Genomic DNA, 14,654 nt, shown 5'->3' on the forward strand with positions numbered 1-14,654 from the left:
GTTGTGGTGTTGCGAGTGGGGTATTCTGGCAGGCGTCGGGGCAGGTGCGGGTGTTGTTGCGGGAGGAGGGAGGGTGTGTGGGGCTGTAGGGCGCGTGTGGTGCGTGAGTGTGGTGTAAGTATTTAGTGGTGTTGTGTGTGGGGTGTTGTGTTGTGGCAGGTGCGTGTGTTGTTGCGTGAGGCGGGTGCGTGTGTGTGTGTGTAGGGCAGGGTGCGTGTGGTGAGGGGTGTGTATTTTTTGCGGGGTGTTGCGTGTGGGGTGTTGTTTTGTGTGAGGTGTGTTGTGGGTAGGTGCGTGTGTTGCGTGTGTGTTTGTGTGTGTGTGTGTGGTGTGAGGCGTTGTTGTGTGCGTGAGTGCGGGAGGGCGGTGTGGGCGGTGGGTGTGGAGAGGGCTGTTGTGGGGCAGAGGGGTGCCTACGGCCATACCACCCTGAGAGCGCCTGATCTCGTCTGATCTCGGAAGCTAAGCAGGGTCGGGCCCGGTTAGTACTTGGATGGGAGACCGCCCGGGAATACCGGGTGCTGTAGGCTTTTGCCGGCGGGCGGAGGGGCGCTGCGCGTTTTGCTGTTGCGGCCGGCAGGGGGGCAGGTGCGGGTGTGGTTGCGGCAGACGGGTGGGTGTGTGGGGCTGCGGGGCGCGTGGGAGGCTTGTGGAGGTTTTTTGGGCTGTTGTAGGCTTTTGCCGGCAGGCGGGGGGGCGTTGAGTGTTTTGGTGTTGCGCGTGGGGTGTTGCGGCAGGCGGGTGGGTGTGTGGGGCTGGAGGGCGCGGGGCGTGTGGGAGTGGTGTGTAAGTATTTTGGGGGGCTGTGTTGGGGCAGGTGCGGGTGTAGTTGCGGCAGGCGGGCGGGTGTGTGGGGCTGCGGGCCATGTGGCAGGGGTGTGGAGGTTTTCTGGAGTGTTGCGCGTGGCATGTTGGGTGCTGTAGGCTTTTGGGGGCGGGCGGAGGGGTGTTGAGCGTTTTGGTGTTGCGGGTGGGGGGTTGTGTCGGGGGGGCAGGTGCGTGTGTGGTTGCGGCAGGCGGGTGGGTGTGTGGGGCTGCAGGGCACGTGGGAGGCTTGTGGAGGTTTTTTGGGTTGTTGGGTGCTGTAGGCTTTTGCCGGCAGGCGGGGGGGCGTTGAGTGTTTTGGTGTTGCGAGTGGGGTGTTGCGGCAGGCGGGTGGGTGTGCGGGGCTGCGGGGCGTGTAGCAGGGGTGTGGAGGTCTTTTGGGGTGTTGGGTGGTGTATGATTTTGGCGTCGGGCGGAGCGTCTGGCGAGCGTTGTGGTGTTGCGAGTGGGGTATTCTGGCAGGCGTCGGGGCAGGTGCGGGTGTTGTTGCGGGAGGAGGGAGGGTGTGTGGGGCTGTAGGGCGCGTGTGGTGCGTGAGTGTGGTGTAAGTATTTAGTGGTGTTGTGTGTGGGGTGTTGTGTTGTGGCAGGTGCGTGTGTTGTTGCGTGAGGCGGGTGCGTGTGTGTGTGTGTAGGGCAGGGTGCGTGTGGTGAGGGGTGTGTATTTTTTGCGGGGTGTTGCGTGTGGGGTGTTGTTTTGTGTGAGGTGTGTTGTGGGTAGGTGCGTGTGTTGCGTGTGTGTTTGTGTGTGTGTGTGTGGTGTGAGGCGTTGTTGTGTGCGTGGGGGTGTGTGTGAGTGCGGGAGGGCGGTGTGGGCGGTGGGTGTGGAGAGGGCTGTTGTGGGGCAGAGGGGTGCCTACGGCCATACCACCCTGAGAACGCCCGATCTCGTCTGATCTCGGAAGCTAAGCAGGGTCGGGCCCGGTTAGTACTTGGATGGGAGACCGCCTGGGAATACCGGGTGCTGTAGGCTTTTGGCGGAGGGGCGCTGCGCGTTTTGCTGTTGCGGCCGGCAGGGGGGCAGGTGCGGGTGTCGTTGCGGCAGGCGGGTGGGTGTGTGGGGCTGCGGGGCGCGTGGGAGGCTTGTGGAGGTTTTTTGGGCTGTTGTAGGCTTTTGCCGGCAGGCGGGGGGGCGTTGAGTGTTTTGGTGTTGCGTGTGGGGTGTTGCGGCAGGCGGGTGGGTGTGTGGGGCTGGAGGGCGCGGGGCGTGTGGGAGTGGTGTGTAAGTATTTTGGGGGGCTGTGTTGGGGCAGGTGCGGGTGTAGTTGCGGCAGGCGGGCGGGTGTGTGGGGCTGCGGGCCATGTGGCAGGGGTGTGGAGGTTTTCTGGAGTGTTGCGCGTGGCATGTTGGGTGCTGTAGGCTTTTGGGGGTGGGCGGAGGGGTGTTGAGCGTTTTGGTGTTGCGGGTGGGGGGTTGTGTCGGGGGGGCAGGTGCGTGTGTGGTTGCGGCAGGCGGGTGGGTGTGTGGGGCTGCAGGGCACGTGGGAGGCTTGTGGAGGTTTTTTGGGTTGTTGGGTGCTGTAGGCTTTTGCCGGCAGGCGGGGGGGCGTTGAGTGTTTTGGTGTTGCGAGTGGGGTGTTGCGGCAGGCGGGTGGGTGTGCGGGGCTGCGGGGCGTGTAGCAGGGGTGTGGAGGTCTTTTGGGGTGTTGGGTGGTGTATGATTTTGGCGTCGGGCGGAGCGTCTGGCGAGCGTTGTGGTGTTGCGAGTGGGGTATTCTGGCAGGCGTCGGGGCAGGTGCGGGTGTTGTTGCGGGAGGAGGGAGGGTGTGTGGGGCTGTAGGGCGCGTGTGGTGCGTGAGTGTGGTGTAAGTATTTAGTGGTGTTGTGTGTGGGGTGTTGTGTTGTGGCAGGTGCGTGTGTTGTTGCGTGAGGCGGGTGCGTGTGTGTGTGTGTAGGGCAGGGTGCGTGTGGTGAGGGGTGTGTATTTTTTGCGGGGTGTTGCGTGTGGGGTGTTGTTTTGTGTGAGGTGTGTTGTGGGTAGGTGCGTGTGTTGCGTGTGTGTTTGTGTGTGTGTGTGTGGTGTGAGGCGTTGTTGTGTGCGTGGGGGTGTGCGTGAGTGCGGGAGGGCGGTGTGGGCGGTGGGTGTGGAGAGGGCTGTTGTGGGGCAGAGGGGTGCCTACGGCCATACCACCCTGAGAACGCCCGATCTCGTCTGATCTCGGAAGCTAAGCAGGGTCGGGCCCAGTTAGTACTTGGATGGGAGACCGCCCGGGAATACCGGGTGCTGTAGGCTTTTGGCGGAGGGGCGCTGCGCGTTTTGCTGTTGCGGCCGGCAGGGGGGCAGGTGCGGGTGTCGTTGCGGCAGGCGGGTGGGTGTGTGGGGCTGCGGGGCGCGTGGGAGGCTTGTGGAGGTTTTTTGGGCTGTTGTAGGCTTTTGCCGGCAGGCGGGGGGGCGTTGAGTGTTTTGGTGTTGCGCGTGGGGTGTTGCGGCAGGCGGGTGGGTGTGTGGGGCTGGAGGGCGCGGGGCGTGTGGGAGTGGTGTGTAAGTATTTTGGGGGGCTGTGTTGGGGCAGGTGCGGGTGTAGTTGCGGCAGGCGGGCGGGTGTGTGGGGCTGCGGGCCATGTGGCAGGGGTGTGGAGGTTTTCTGGAGTGTTGCGCGTGGCATGTTGGGTGCTGTAGGCTTTTGGGGGTGGGCGGAGGGGTGTTGAGCGTTTTGGTGTTGCGGGTGGGGGGTTGTGTCGGGGGGGCAGGTGCGTGTGTGGTTGCGGCAGGCGGGTGGGTGTGTGGGGCTGCAGGGCACGTGGGAGGCTTGTGGAGGTTTTTTGGGTTGTTGGGTGCTGTAGGCTTTTGCCGGCAGGCGGGGGGGCGTTGAGTGTTTTGGTGTTGCGAGTGGGGTGTTGCGGCAGGCGGGTGGGTGTGCGGGGCTGCGGGGCGTGTAGCAGGGGTGTGGAGGTCTTTTGGGGTGTTGGGTGGTGTATGATTTTGGCGTCGGGCGGAGCGTCTGGCGAGCGTTGTGGTGTTGCGAGTGGGGTATTCTGGCAGGCGTCGGGGCAGGTGCGGGTGTTGTTGCGGGAGGAGGGAGGGTGTGTGGGGCTGTAGGGCGCGTGTGGTGCGTGAGTGTGGTGTAAGTATTTAGTGGTGTTGTGTGTGGGGTGTTGTGTTGTGGCAGGTGCGTGTGTTGTTGCGTGAGGCGGGTGCGTGTGTGTGTGTGTAGGGCAGGGTGCGTGTGGTGAGGGGTGTGTATTTTTTGCGGGGTGTTGCGTGTGGGGTGTTGTTTTGTGTGAGGTGTGTTGTGGGTAGGTGCGTGTGTTGCGTGTGTGTTTGTGTGTGTGTGTGTGGTGTGAGGCGTTGTTGTGTGCGTGAGTGCGGGAGGGCGGTGTGGGCGGTGGGTGTGGAGAGGGCTGTTGTGGGGCAGAGGGGTGCCTATGGCCATACCACCCTGAGAACGCCCGATCTCGTCTGATCTCGGAAGCTAAGCAGGGTTGGGCCCGGTTAGTACTTGGATGGGAGACCGCCCGGGAATACCGGGTGCTGTAGGCTTTTGGCGGAGGGGCGCTGCGCGTTTTGCTGTTGCGGCCGGCAGGGGGGCAGGTGCGGGTGTCGTTGCGGCAGGCGGGTGGGTGTGTGGGGCTGCGGGGCGCGTGGGAGGCTTGTGGAGGTTTTTTGGGCTGTTGTAGGCTTTTGCCGGCAGGCGGGGGGGGCGTTGAGTGTTTTGGTGTTGCGCGTGGGGTGTTGCGGCAGGCGGGTGGGTGTGTGGGGCTGGAGGGCGCGGGGCGTGTGGGAGTGGTGTGTAAGTATTTTGGGGGGCTGTGTTGGGGCAGGTGCGGGTGTAGTTGCGGCAGGCGGGCAGGTGTGTGGGGCTGCGGGCCATGTGGCAGGGGTGTGGAGGTTTTCTGGAGTGTTGCGCGTGGCATGTTGGGTGCTGTAGGCTTTTGGGGGCGGGCGGAGGGGTGTTGAGCGTTTTGGTGTTGCGGGTGGGGGGTTGTGTCGGGGGGGCAGGTGCGTGTGTGGTTGCGGCAGGCGGGTGGGTGTGTGGGGCTGCAGGGCACGTGGGAGGCTTGTGGAGGTTTTTTGGGTTGTTGGGTGCTGTAGGCTTTTGCCGGCAGGCGGGGGGGCGTTGAGTGTTTTGGTGTTGCGAGTGGGGTGTTGCGGCAGGCGGGTGGGTGTGCGGGGCTGCGGGGCGTGTAGCAGGGGTGTGGAGGTCTTTTGGGGTGTTGGGTGGTGTATGATTTTGGCGTCGGGCGGAGCGTCTGGCGAGCGTTGTGGTGTTGCGAGTGGGGTATTCTGGCAGGCGTCGGGGCAGGTGCGGGTGTTGTTGCGGGAGGAGGGAGGGTGTGTGGGGCTGTAGGGCGCGTGTGGTGCGTGAGTGTGGTGTAAGTATTTAGTGGTGTTGTGTGTGGGGTGTTGTGTTGTGGCAGGTGCGTGTGTTGTTGCGTGAGGCGGGTGCGTGTGTGTGTGTGTAGGGCAGGGTGCGTGTGGTGAGGGGTGTGTATTTTTTGCGGGGTGTTGCGTGTGGGGTGTTGTTTTGTGTGAGGTGTGTTGTGGGTAGGTGCGTGTGTTGCGTGTGTGTTTGTGTGTGTGTGTGTGGTGTGAGGCGTTGTTGTGTGCGTGAGTGCGGGAGGGCGGTGTGGGCGGTGGGTGTGGAGAGGGCTGTTGTGGGGCAGAGGGGTGCCTACGGCCATACCACCCTGAGAGCGCCCGATCTCGTCTGATCTCGGAAGCTAAGCAGGGTCGGGCCCGGTTAGTACTTGGATGGGAGACCGCCCGGGAATACCGGGTGCTGTAGGCTTTTGCCGGCGGGCGGAGGGGCGCTGCGCGTTTTGCTGTTGCGGCCGGCAGGGGGGCAGGTGCGGGTGTGGTTGCGGCAGGCGGGTGGGTGTGTGGGGCTGCGGGGCGCGTGGGAGGCTTGTGGAGGTTTTTTGGGCTGTTGTAGGCTTTTGCCGGCAGGCGGGGGGGCGTTGAGTGTTTTGGTGTTGCGCGTGGGGTGTTGCGGCAGGCGGGTGGGTGTGTGGGGCTGGAGGGCGCGGGGCGTGTGGGAGTGGTGTGTAAGTATTTTGGGGGGCTGTGTTGGGGCAGGTGCGGGTGTAGTTGCGGCAGGCGGGCGGGTGTGTGGGGCTGCGGGCCATGTGGCAGGGGTGTGGAGGTTTTCTGGAGTGTTGCGCGTGGCATGTTGGGTGCTGTAGGCTTTTGGGGGCGGGCGGAGGGGTGTTGAGCGTTTTGGTGTTGCGGGTGGGGGGTTGTGTCGGGGGGGCAGGTGCGTGTGTGGTTGCGGCAGGCGGGTGGGTGTGTGGGGCTGCAGGGCACGTGGGAGGCTTGTGGAGGTTTTTTGGGTTGTTGGGTGCTGTAGGCTTTTGCCGGCAGGCGGGGGGGCGTTGAGTGTTTTGGTGTTGCGAGTGGGGTGTTGCGGCAGGCGGGTGGGTGTGCGGGGCTGCGGGGCGTGTAGCAGGGGTGTGGAGGTCTTTTGGGGTGTTGGGTGGTGTATGATTTTGGCGTCGGGCGGAGCGTCTGGCGAGCGTTGTGGTGTTGCGAGTGGGGTATTCTGGCAGGCGTCGGGGCAGGTGCGGGTGTTGTTGCGGGAGGAGGGAGGGTGTGTGGGGCTGTAGGGCGCGTGTGGTGCGTGAGTGTGGTGTAAGTATTTAGTGGTGTTGTGTGTGGGGTGTTGTGTTGTGGCAGGTGCGTGTGTTGTTGCGTGAGACGGGTGCGTGTGTGTGTGTGTAGGGCAGGGTGCGTGTGGTGAGGGGTGTGTATTTTTTGCGGGGTGTTGCGTGTGGGGTGTTGTTTTGTGTGAGGTGTGTTGTGGGTAGGTGCGTGTGTTGCGTGTGTGTTTGTGTGTGTGTGTGTGGTGTGAGGCGTTGTTGTGTGCGTGGGGGTGTGCGTGAGTGCGGGAGGGCGGTGTGGGCGGTGGGTGTGGAGAGGGCTGTTGTGGGGCAGAGGGGTGCCTACGGCCATACCACCCTGAGAACGCCCGATCTCGTCTGATCTCGGAAGCTAAGCAGGGTCGGGCCCGGTTAGTACTTGGATGGGAGACCGCCCGGGAATACCGGGTGCTGTAGGCTTTTGGCGGAGGGGCGCTGCGCGTTTTGCTGTTGCGGCCGGCAGGGGGGCAGGTGCGGGTGTCGTTGCGGCAGGCGGGTGGGTGTGTGGGGCTGCGGGGCGCGTGGGAGGCTTGTGGAGGTTTTTTGGGCTGTTGTAGGCTTTTGCCGGCAGGCGGGGGGGCGTTGAGTGTTTTGGTGTTGCGCATGGGGTGTTGCGGCAGGCGGGTGGGTGTGTGGGGCTGGAGGGCGCGGGGCGTGTGGGAGTGGTGTGTAAGTATTTTGGGGGGCTGTGTTGGGGCAGGTGCGGGTGTAGTTGCGGCAGGCGGGCGGGTGTGTGGGGCTGCGGGCCATGTGGCAGGGGTGTGGAGGTTTTCTGGAGTGTTGCGCGTGGCATGTTGGGTGCTGTAGGCTTTTGGGGGTGGGCGGAGGGGTGTTGAGCGTTTTGGTGTTGCGGGTGGGGGGTTGTGTCGGGGGGGCAGGTGCGTGTGTGGTTGCGGCAGGCGGGTGGGTGTGTGGGGCTGCAGGGCACGTGGGAGGCTTGTGGAGGTTTTTTGGGTTGTTGGGTGCTGTAGGCTTTTGCCGGCAGGCGGGGGGGCGTTGAGTGTTTTGGTGTTGCGAGTGGGGTGTTGCGGCAGGCGGGTGGGTGTGCGGGGCTGCGGGGCGTGTAGCAGGGGTGTGGAGGTCTTTTGGGGTGTTGGGTGGTGTATGATTTTGGCGTCGGGCGGAGCGTCTGGCGAGCGTTGTGGTGTTGCGAGTGGGGTATTCTGGCAGGCGTCGGGGCAGGTGCGGGTGTTGTTGCGGGAGGAGGGAGGGTGTGTGGGGCTGTAGGGCGCGTGTGGTGCGTGAGTGTGGTGTAAGTATTTAGTGGTGTTGTGTGTGGGGTGTTGTGTTGTGGCAGGTGCGTGTGTTGTTGCGTGAGGCGGGTGCGTGTGTGTGTGTGTAGGGCAGGGTGCGTGTGGTGAGGGGTGTGTATTTTTTGCGGGGTGTTGCGTGTGGGGTGTTGTTTTGTGTGAGGTGTGTTGTGGGTAGGTGCGTGTGTTGCGTGTGTGTTTGTGTGTGTGTGTGTGGTGTGAGGCGTTGTTGTGTGCGTGGGGGTGTGCGTGAGTGCGGGAGGGCGGTGTGGGCGGTGGGTGTGGAGAGGGCTGTTGTGGGGCAGAGGGGTGCCTACGGCCATACCACCCTGAGAACGCCCGATCTCGTCTGATCTCGGAAGCTAAGCAGGGTCGGGCCCGGTTAGTACTTGGATGGGAGACCGCCTGGGAATACCGGGTGCTGTAGGCTTTTGGCGGAGGGGCGCTGCGCGTTTTGCTGTTGCGGCCGGCAGGGGGGCAGGTGCGGGTGTCGTTGCGGCAGGCGGGTGGGTGTGTGGGGCTGCGGGGCGCGTGGGAGGCTTGTGGAGGTTTTTTGGGCTGTTGTAGGCTTTTGCCGGCAGGCGGGGGGGGCGTTGAGTGTTTTGGTGTTGCGTGTGGGGTGTTGCGGCAGGCGGGTGGGTGTGTGGGGCTGGAGGGCGCGGGGCGTGTGGGAGTGGTGTGTAAGTATTTTGGGGGGCTGTGTTGGGGCAGGTGCGGGTGTAGTTGCGGCAGGCGGGCGGGTGTGTGGGGCTGCGGGCCATGTGGCAGGGGTGTGGAGGTTTTCTGGAGTGTTGCGCGTGGCATGTTGGGTGCTGTAGGCTTTTGGGGGTGGGCGGAGGGGTGTTGAGCGTTTTGGTGTTGCGGGTGGGGGGTTGTGTCGGGGGGGGCAGGTGCGTGTGTGGTTGCGGCAGGCGGGTGGGTGTGTGGGGCTGCAGGGCACGTGGGAGGCTTGTGGAGGTTTTTTGGGTTGTTGGGTGCTGTAGGCTTTTGCCGGCAGGCGGGGGGGCGTTGAGTGTTTTGGTGTTGCGAGTGGGGTGTTGCGGCAGGCGGGTGGGTGTGCGGGGCTGCGGGGCGTGTAGCAGGGGTGTGGAGGTCTTTTGGGGTGTTGGGTGGTGTATGATTTTGGCGTCGGGCGGAGCGTCTGGCGAGCGTTGTGGTGTTGCGAGTGGGGTATTCTGGCAGGCGTCGGGGCAGGTGCGGGTGTTGTTGCGGGAGGAGGGAGGGTGTGTGGGGCTGTAGGGCGCGTGTGGTGCGTGAGTGTGGTGTAAGTATTTAGTGGTGTTGTGTGTGGGGTGTTGTGTTGTGGCAGGTGCGTGTGTTGTTGCGTGAGGCGGGTGCGTGTGTGTGTGTGTAGGGCAGGGTGCGTGTGGTGAGGGGTGTGTATTTTTTGCGGGGTGTTGCGTGTGGGGTGTTGTTTTGTGTGAGGTGTGTTGTGGGTAGGTGCGTGTGTTGCGTGTGTGTTTGTGTGTGTGTGTGTGGTGTGAGGCGTTGTTGTGTGCGTGGGGGGTGTGCGTGAGTGCGGGAGGGCGGTGTGGGCGGTGGGTGTGGAGAGGGCTGTTGTGGGGCAGAGGGGTGCCTACGGCCATACCACCCTGAGAACGCCCGATCTCGTCTGATCTCGGAAGCTAAGCAGGGTCGGGCCCGGTTAGTACTTGGATGGGAGACCGCCTGGGAATACCGGGTGCTGTAGGCTTTTGGCGGAGGGGCGCTGCGCGTTTTGCTGTTGCGGCCGGCAGGGGGGCAGGTGCGGGTGTGGTTGCGGCAGGCGGGTGGGTGTGTGGGGCTGCGGGGCGCGTGGGAGGCTTGTGGAGGTTTTTTGGGCTGTTGTAGGCTTTTGCCGGCAGGCGGGGGGGCGTTGAGTGTTTTGGTGTTGCGCGTGGGGTGTTGCGGCAGGCGGGTGGGTGTGTGGGGCTGGAGGGCGCGGGGCGTGTGGGAGTGGTGTGTAAGTATTTTGGGGGGCTGTGTTGGGGCAGGTGCGGGTGTAGTTGCGGCAGGCGGGCGGGTGTGTGGGGCTGCGGGCCATGTGGCAGGGGTGTGGAGGTTTTCTGGAGTGTTGCGCGTGGCATGTTGGGTGCTGTAGGCTTTTGGGGGTGGGCGGAGGGGTGTTGAGCGTTTTGGTGTTGCGGGTGGGGGGTTGTGTCGGGGGGGCAGGTGCGTGTGTGGTTGCGGCAGGCGGGTGGGTGTGTGGGGCTGCAGGGCACGTGGGAGGCTTGTGGAGGTTTTTTGGGTTGTTGGGTGCTGTAGGCTTTTGCCGGCAGGCGGGGGGGCGTTGAGTGTTTTGGTGTTGCGAGTGGGGTGTTGCGGCAGGCGGGTGGGTGTGCGGGGCTGCGGGGCGTGTAGCAGGGGTGTGGAGGTCTTTTGGGGTGTTGGGTGGTGTATGATTTTGGCGTCGGGCGGAGCGTCTGGCGAGCGTTGTGGTGTTGCGAGTGGGGTATTCTGGCAGGCGTCGGGGCAGGTGCGGGTGTTGTTGCGGGAGGAGGGAGGGTGTGTGGGGCTGTAGGGCGCGTGTGGTGCGTGAGTGTGGTGTAAGTATTTAGTGGTGTTGTGTGTGGGGTGTTGTGTTGTGGCAGGTGCGTGTGTTGTTGCGTGAGGCGGGTGCGTGTGTGTGTGTGTAGGGCAGGGTGCGTGTGGTGAGGGGTGTGTATTTTTTGCGGGGTGTTGCGTGTGGGGTGTTGTTTTGTGTGAGGTGTGTTGTGGGTAGGTGCGTGTGTTGCGTGTGTGTTTGTGTGTGTGTGTGTGGTGTGAGGCGTTGTTGTGTGCGTGGGGGTGTGCGTGAGTGCGGGAGGGCGGTGTGGGCGGTGGGTGTGGAGAGGGCTGTTGTGGGGCAGAGGGGTGCCTACGGCCATACCACCCTGAGAACGCCCGATCTCGTCTGATCTCGGAAGCTAAGCAGGGTCGGGCCCGGTTAGTACTTGGATGGGAGACCGCCTGGGAATACCGGGTGCTGTAGGCTTTTGGCGGAGGGGCGCTGCGCGTTTTGCTGTTGCGGCCGGCAGGGGGGCAGGTGCGGGTGTCGTTGCGGCAGGCGGGTGGGTGTGTGGGGCTGCGGGGCGCGTGGGAGGCTTGTGGAGGTTTTTTGGGCTGTTGTAGGCTTTTGCCGGCAGGCGGGGGGGCGTTGAGTGTTTTGGTGTTGCGTGTGGGGTGTTGCGGCAGGCGGGTGGGTGTGTGGGGCTGGAGGGCGCGGGGCGTGTGGGAGTGGTGTGTAAGTATTTTGGGGGGCTGTGTTGGGGCAGGTGCGGGTGTAGTTGCGGCAGGCGGGCGGGTGTGTGGGGCTGCGGGCCATGTGGCAGGGGTGTGGAGGTTTTCTGGAGTGTTGCGCGTGGCATGTTGGGTGCTGTAGGCTTTTGGGGGTGGGCGGAGGGGTGTTGAGCGTTTTGGTGTTGCGGGTGGGGGGTTGTGTCGGGGGGGCAGGTGCGTGTGTGGTTGCGGCAGGCGGGTGGGTGTGTGGGGCTGCAGGGCACGTGGGAGGCTTGTGGAGGTTTTTTGGGTTGTTGGGTGCTGTAGGCTTTTGCCGGCAGGCGGGGGGGCGTTGAGTGTTTTGGTGTTGCGAGTGGGGTGTTGCGGCAGGCGGGTGGGTGTGCGGGGCTGCGGGGCGTGTAGCAGGGGTGTGGAGGTCTTTTGGGGTGTTGGGTGGTGTATGATTTTGGCGTCGGGCGGAGCGTCTGGCGAGCGTTGTGGTGTTGCGAGTGGGGTATTCTGGCAGGCGTCGGGGCAGGTGCGGGTGTTGTTGCGGGAGGAGGGAGGGTGTGTGGGGCTGTAGGGCGCGTGTGGTGCGTGAGTGTGGTGTAAGTATTTAGTGGTGTTGTGTGTGGGGTGTTGTGTTGTGGCAGGTGCGTGTGTTGTTGCGTGAGGCGGGTGCGTGTGTGTGTGTGTAGGGCAGGGTGCGTGTGGTGAGGGGTGTGTATTTTTTGCGGGGTGTTGCGTGTGGGGTGTTGTTTTGTGTGAGGTGTGTTGTGGGTAGGTGCGTGTGTTGCGTGTGTGTTTGTGTGTGTGTGTGTGGTGTGAGGCGTTGTTGTGTGCGTGGGGGTGTGCGTGAGTGCGGGAGGGCGGTGTGGGCGGTGGGTGTGGAGAGGGCTGTTGTGGGGCAGAGGGGTGCCTACGGCCATACCACCCTGAGAACGCCCAATCTCGTCTGATCTCGGAAGCTAAGCAGGGTCGGGCCCGGTTAGTACTTGGATGGGAGACCGCCCGGGAATACCGGGTGCTGTAGGCTTTTGGCGGAGGGGCGCTGCGCGTTTTGCTGTTGCGGCCGGCAGGGGGGCAGGTGCGGGTGTCGTTGCGGCAGGCGGGTGGGTGTGTGGGGCTGCGGGGCGCGTGGGAGGCTTGTGGAGGTTTTTTGGGCTGTTGTAGGCTTTTGCCGGCAGGCGGGGGGGCGTTGAGTGTTTTGGTGTTGCGCGTGGGGTGTTGCGGCAGGCGGGTGGGTGTGTGGGGCTGGAGGGCGCGGGGCGTGTGGGAGTGGTGTGTAAGTATTTTGGGGGGCTGTGTTGGGGCAGGTGCGGGTGTAGTTGCGGCAGGCGGGCGGGTGTGTGGGGCTGCGGGCCATGTGGCAGGGGTGTGGAGGTTTTCTGGAGTGTTGCGCGTGGCATGTTGGGTGCTGTAGGCTTTTGGGGGTGGGCGGAGGGGTGTTGAGCGTTTTGGTGTTGCGGGTGGGGGGTTGTGTCGGGGGGGCAGGTGCGTGTGTGGTTGCGGCAGGCGGGTGGGTGTGTGGGGCTGCAGGGCACGTGGGAGGCTTGTGGAGGTTTTTTGGGTTGTTGGGTGCTGTAGGCTTTTGCCGGCAGGCGGGGGGGCGTTGAGTGTTTTGGTGTTGCGAGTGGGGTGTTGCGGCAGGCGGGTGGGTGTGCGGGGCTGCGGGGCGTGTAGCAGGGGTGTGGAGGTCTTTTGGGGTGTTGGGTGGTGTATGATTTTGGCGTCGGGCGGAGCGTCTGGCGAGCGTTGTGGTGTTGCGAGTGGGGTATTCTGGCAGGCGTCGGGGCAGGTGCGGGTGTTGTTGCGGGAGGAGGGAGGGTGTGTGGGGCTGTAGGGCGCGTGTGGTGCGTGAGTGTGGTGTAAGTATTTAGTGGTGTTGTGTGTGGGGTGTTGTGTTGTGGCAGGTGCGTGTGTTGTTGCGTGAGGCGGGTGCGTGTGTGTGTGTGTAGGGCAGGGTGCGTGTGGTGAGGGGTGTGTATTTTTTGCGGGGTGTTGCGTGTGGGGTGTTGTTTTGTGTGAGGTGTGTTGTGGGTAGGTGCGTGTGTTGCGTGTGTGTTTGTGTGTGTGTGTGTGGTGTGAGGCGTTGTTGTGTGCGTGAGTGCGGGAGGGCGGTGTGGGCGGTGGGTGTGGAGAGGGCTGTTGTGGGGCAGAGGGGTGCCTATGGCCATACCACCCTGAGAACGCCCGATCTCGTCTGATCTCGGAAGCTAAGCAGGGTTGGGCCCGGTTAGTACTTGGATGGGAGACCGCCCGGGAATACCGGGTGCTGTAGGCTTTTGGCGGAGGGGCGCTGCGCGTTTTGCTGTTGCGGCCGGCAGGGGGGCAGGTGCGGGTGTCGTTGCGGCAGGCGGGTGGGTGTGTGGGGCTGCGGGGCGCGTGGGAGGCTTGTGGAGGTTTTTTGGGCTGTTGTAGGCTTTTGCCGGCAGGCGGGGGGGCGTTGAGTGTTTTGGTGTTGCGCGTGGGGTGTTGCGGCAGGCGGGTGGGTGTGTGGGGCTGGAGGGCGCGGGGCGTGTGGGAGTGGTGTGTAAGTATTTTGGGGGGCTGTGTTGGGGCAGGTGCGGGTGTAGTTGCGGCAGGCGGGCGGGTGTGTGGGGCTGCGGGCCATGTGGCAGGGGTGTGGAGGTTTTCTGGAGTGTTGCGCGTGGCATGTTGGGTGCTGTAGGCTTTTGGGGGCGGGCGGAGGGGTGTTGAGCGTTTTGGTGTTGCGGGTGGGGGGTTGTGTCGGGGGGGCAGGTGCGTGTGTGGTTGCGGCAGGCGGGTGGGTGTGTGGGGCTGCAGGGCACGTGGGAGGCTTGTGGAGGTTTTTTGGGTTGTTGGGTGCTGTAGGCTTTTGCCGGCAGGCGGGGGGGCGTTGAGTGTTTTGGTGTTGCGAGTGGGGTGTTGCGGCAGGCGGGTGGGTGTGCGGGGCTGCGGGGCGTGTAGCAGGGGTGTGGAGGTCTTTTGGGGTGTTGGGTGGTGTATGATTTTGGCGTCGGGCGGAGCGTCTGGCGAGCGTTGTGGTGTTGCGAGTGGGGTATTCTGGCAGGCGTCGGGGCAGGTGCGGGTGTTGTTGCGGGAGGAGGGAGGGTGTGTGGGTCTGTAGGGCGCGTGTGGTGCGTGAGTGTGGTGTAAGTATTTAGTGGTGTTGTGTGTGGGGTGTTGTGTTGTGGCAGGTGCGTGTGTTGTTGCGTGAGGCGGGTGCGTGTGTGTGTGTGTAGGGCAGGGTGCGTGTGGTGAGGGGTGTGTATTTTTTGCGGGGTGTTGCGTGTGGGGTGTTGTTTTGTGTGAGGTGTGTTGTGGGTAGGTGCGTGTGTTGCGTGTGTGTTTGTGTGTGTGTGTGTGGTGTGAGGCGTTGTTGTGTGCGTGGGGGTGTGCGTGAGTGCGGGAGGGCGGTGTGGGCGGTGGGTGTGGAGAGGGCTGTTGTGGGGCAGAGGGGTGCCTACGGCCATACCACCCTGAGAACGCCCGATCTCGTCTGATCTCGGAAGCTAAGCAGGGTCGGGCCCGGTTAGTACTTGGATGGGAGACCGCCTGGGAATACCGGGTGCTGTAGGCTTTTGGCGGAGGGGCGCTGCGCGTTTTGCTGTTGCGGCCGGCAGGGGGGCAGGTGCGGGTGTCGTTGCGGCAGGCGGGTGGGTGTGTGGGGCTGCGGGGCGCGTGGGAGGCTTGTGGAGGTTTTTTGGGCTGTTGTAGGCTTTTGCCGGCAGGCGGGGGGGCGTTGAGTGTTTTGGTGTTGCGTGTGGGGTGTTGCGGCAGGCGGGTGGGTGTGTGGGGCTGGAGGGCGCGGGGCGTGTGGGAGTGGTGTGTAAGTATTTTGGGGGGCTGTGTTGGGGCAGGT

At 64.1% G+C, this 14,654-nt stretch overlaps 12 non-coding genes across 12 annotated transcripts; all 12 read left to right on the top strand.

Moving 5' to 3' along the window:
• Positions 1–411: 411 nt before the first annotated feature.
• On the top strand, positions 412–530 carry LOC128912093 (5S ribosomal RNA). Its single transcript, XR_008467424.1, has one exon. It is a non-coding gene; the product is annotated as a 5S ribosomal RNA (ribosomal RNA).
• Positions 531–1,678: 1,148 nt separating this feature from the next.
• On the top strand, positions 1,679–1,797 carry LOC128912232 (5S ribosomal RNA). Its single transcript, XR_008467557.1, has one exon. It is a non-coding gene; the product is annotated as a 5S ribosomal RNA (ribosomal RNA).
• A 1,141-nt stretch (positions 1,798–2,938) lies between these two features.
• Positions 2,939–3,057, top strand: LOC128912136 (5S ribosomal RNA). Its single transcript, XR_008467467.1, has one exon. It is a non-coding gene; the product is annotated as a 5S ribosomal RNA (ribosomal RNA).
• A 1,129-nt stretch (positions 3,058–4,186) lies between these two features.
• On the top strand, positions 4,187–4,305 carry LOC128912067 (5S ribosomal RNA). Its single transcript, XR_008467399.1, has one exon. It is a non-coding gene; the product is annotated as a 5S ribosomal RNA (ribosomal RNA).
• Positions 4,306–5,435: 1,130 nt separating this feature from the next.
• Positions 5,436–5,554, top strand: LOC128911979 (5S ribosomal RNA). Its single transcript, XR_008467310.1, has one exon. It is a non-coding gene; the product is annotated as a 5S ribosomal RNA (ribosomal RNA).
• Positions 5,555–6,702: 1,148 nt separating this feature from the next.
• Positions 6,703–6,821, top strand: LOC128912041 (5S ribosomal RNA). Its single transcript, XR_008467373.1, has one exon. It is a non-coding gene; the product is annotated as a 5S ribosomal RNA (ribosomal RNA).
• A 1,141-nt stretch (positions 6,822–7,962) lies between these two features.
• On the top strand, positions 7,963–8,081 carry LOC128912233 (5S ribosomal RNA). Its single transcript, XR_008467558.1, has one exon. It is a non-coding gene; the product is annotated as a 5S ribosomal RNA (ribosomal RNA).
• A 1,144-nt stretch (positions 8,082–9,225) lies between these two features.
• Positions 9,226–9,344, top strand: LOC128912234 (5S ribosomal RNA). The gene has a single exon (XR_008467559.1). It is a non-coding gene; the product is annotated as a 5S ribosomal RNA (ribosomal RNA).
• A 1,141-nt stretch (positions 9,345–10,485) lies between these two features.
• Positions 10,486–10,604, top strand: LOC128912235 (5S ribosomal RNA). The gene has a single exon (XR_008467560.1). It is a non-coding gene; the product is annotated as a 5S ribosomal RNA (ribosomal RNA).
• Positions 10,605–11,745: 1,141 nt separating this feature from the next.
• On the top strand, positions 11,746–11,864 carry LOC128912149 (5S ribosomal RNA). The gene has a single exon (XR_008467480.1). It is a non-coding gene; the product is annotated as a 5S ribosomal RNA (ribosomal RNA).
• Positions 11,865–12,993: 1,129 nt separating this feature from the next.
• LOC128912068 (5S ribosomal RNA) lies at positions 12,994–13,112 on the top strand. The gene has a single exon (XR_008467400.1). It is a non-coding gene; the product is annotated as a 5S ribosomal RNA (ribosomal RNA).
• Positions 13,113–14,253: 1,141 nt separating this feature from the next.
• LOC128911967 (5S ribosomal RNA) lies at positions 14,254–14,372 on the top strand. Its single transcript, XR_008467300.1, has one exon. It is a non-coding gene; the product is annotated as a 5S ribosomal RNA (ribosomal RNA).
• Positions 14,373–14,654: the final 282 nt, after the last annotated feature.

Source organism: Rissa tridactyla, chromosome 6 (assembly GCF_028500815.1).
Source record: "Rissa tridactyla isolate bRisTri1 chromosome 6, bRisTri1.patW.cur.20221130, whole genome shotgun sequence".
NCBI lineage: Eukaryota > Metazoa > Chordata > Aves > Charadriiformes > Laridae > Rissa > Rissa tridactyla.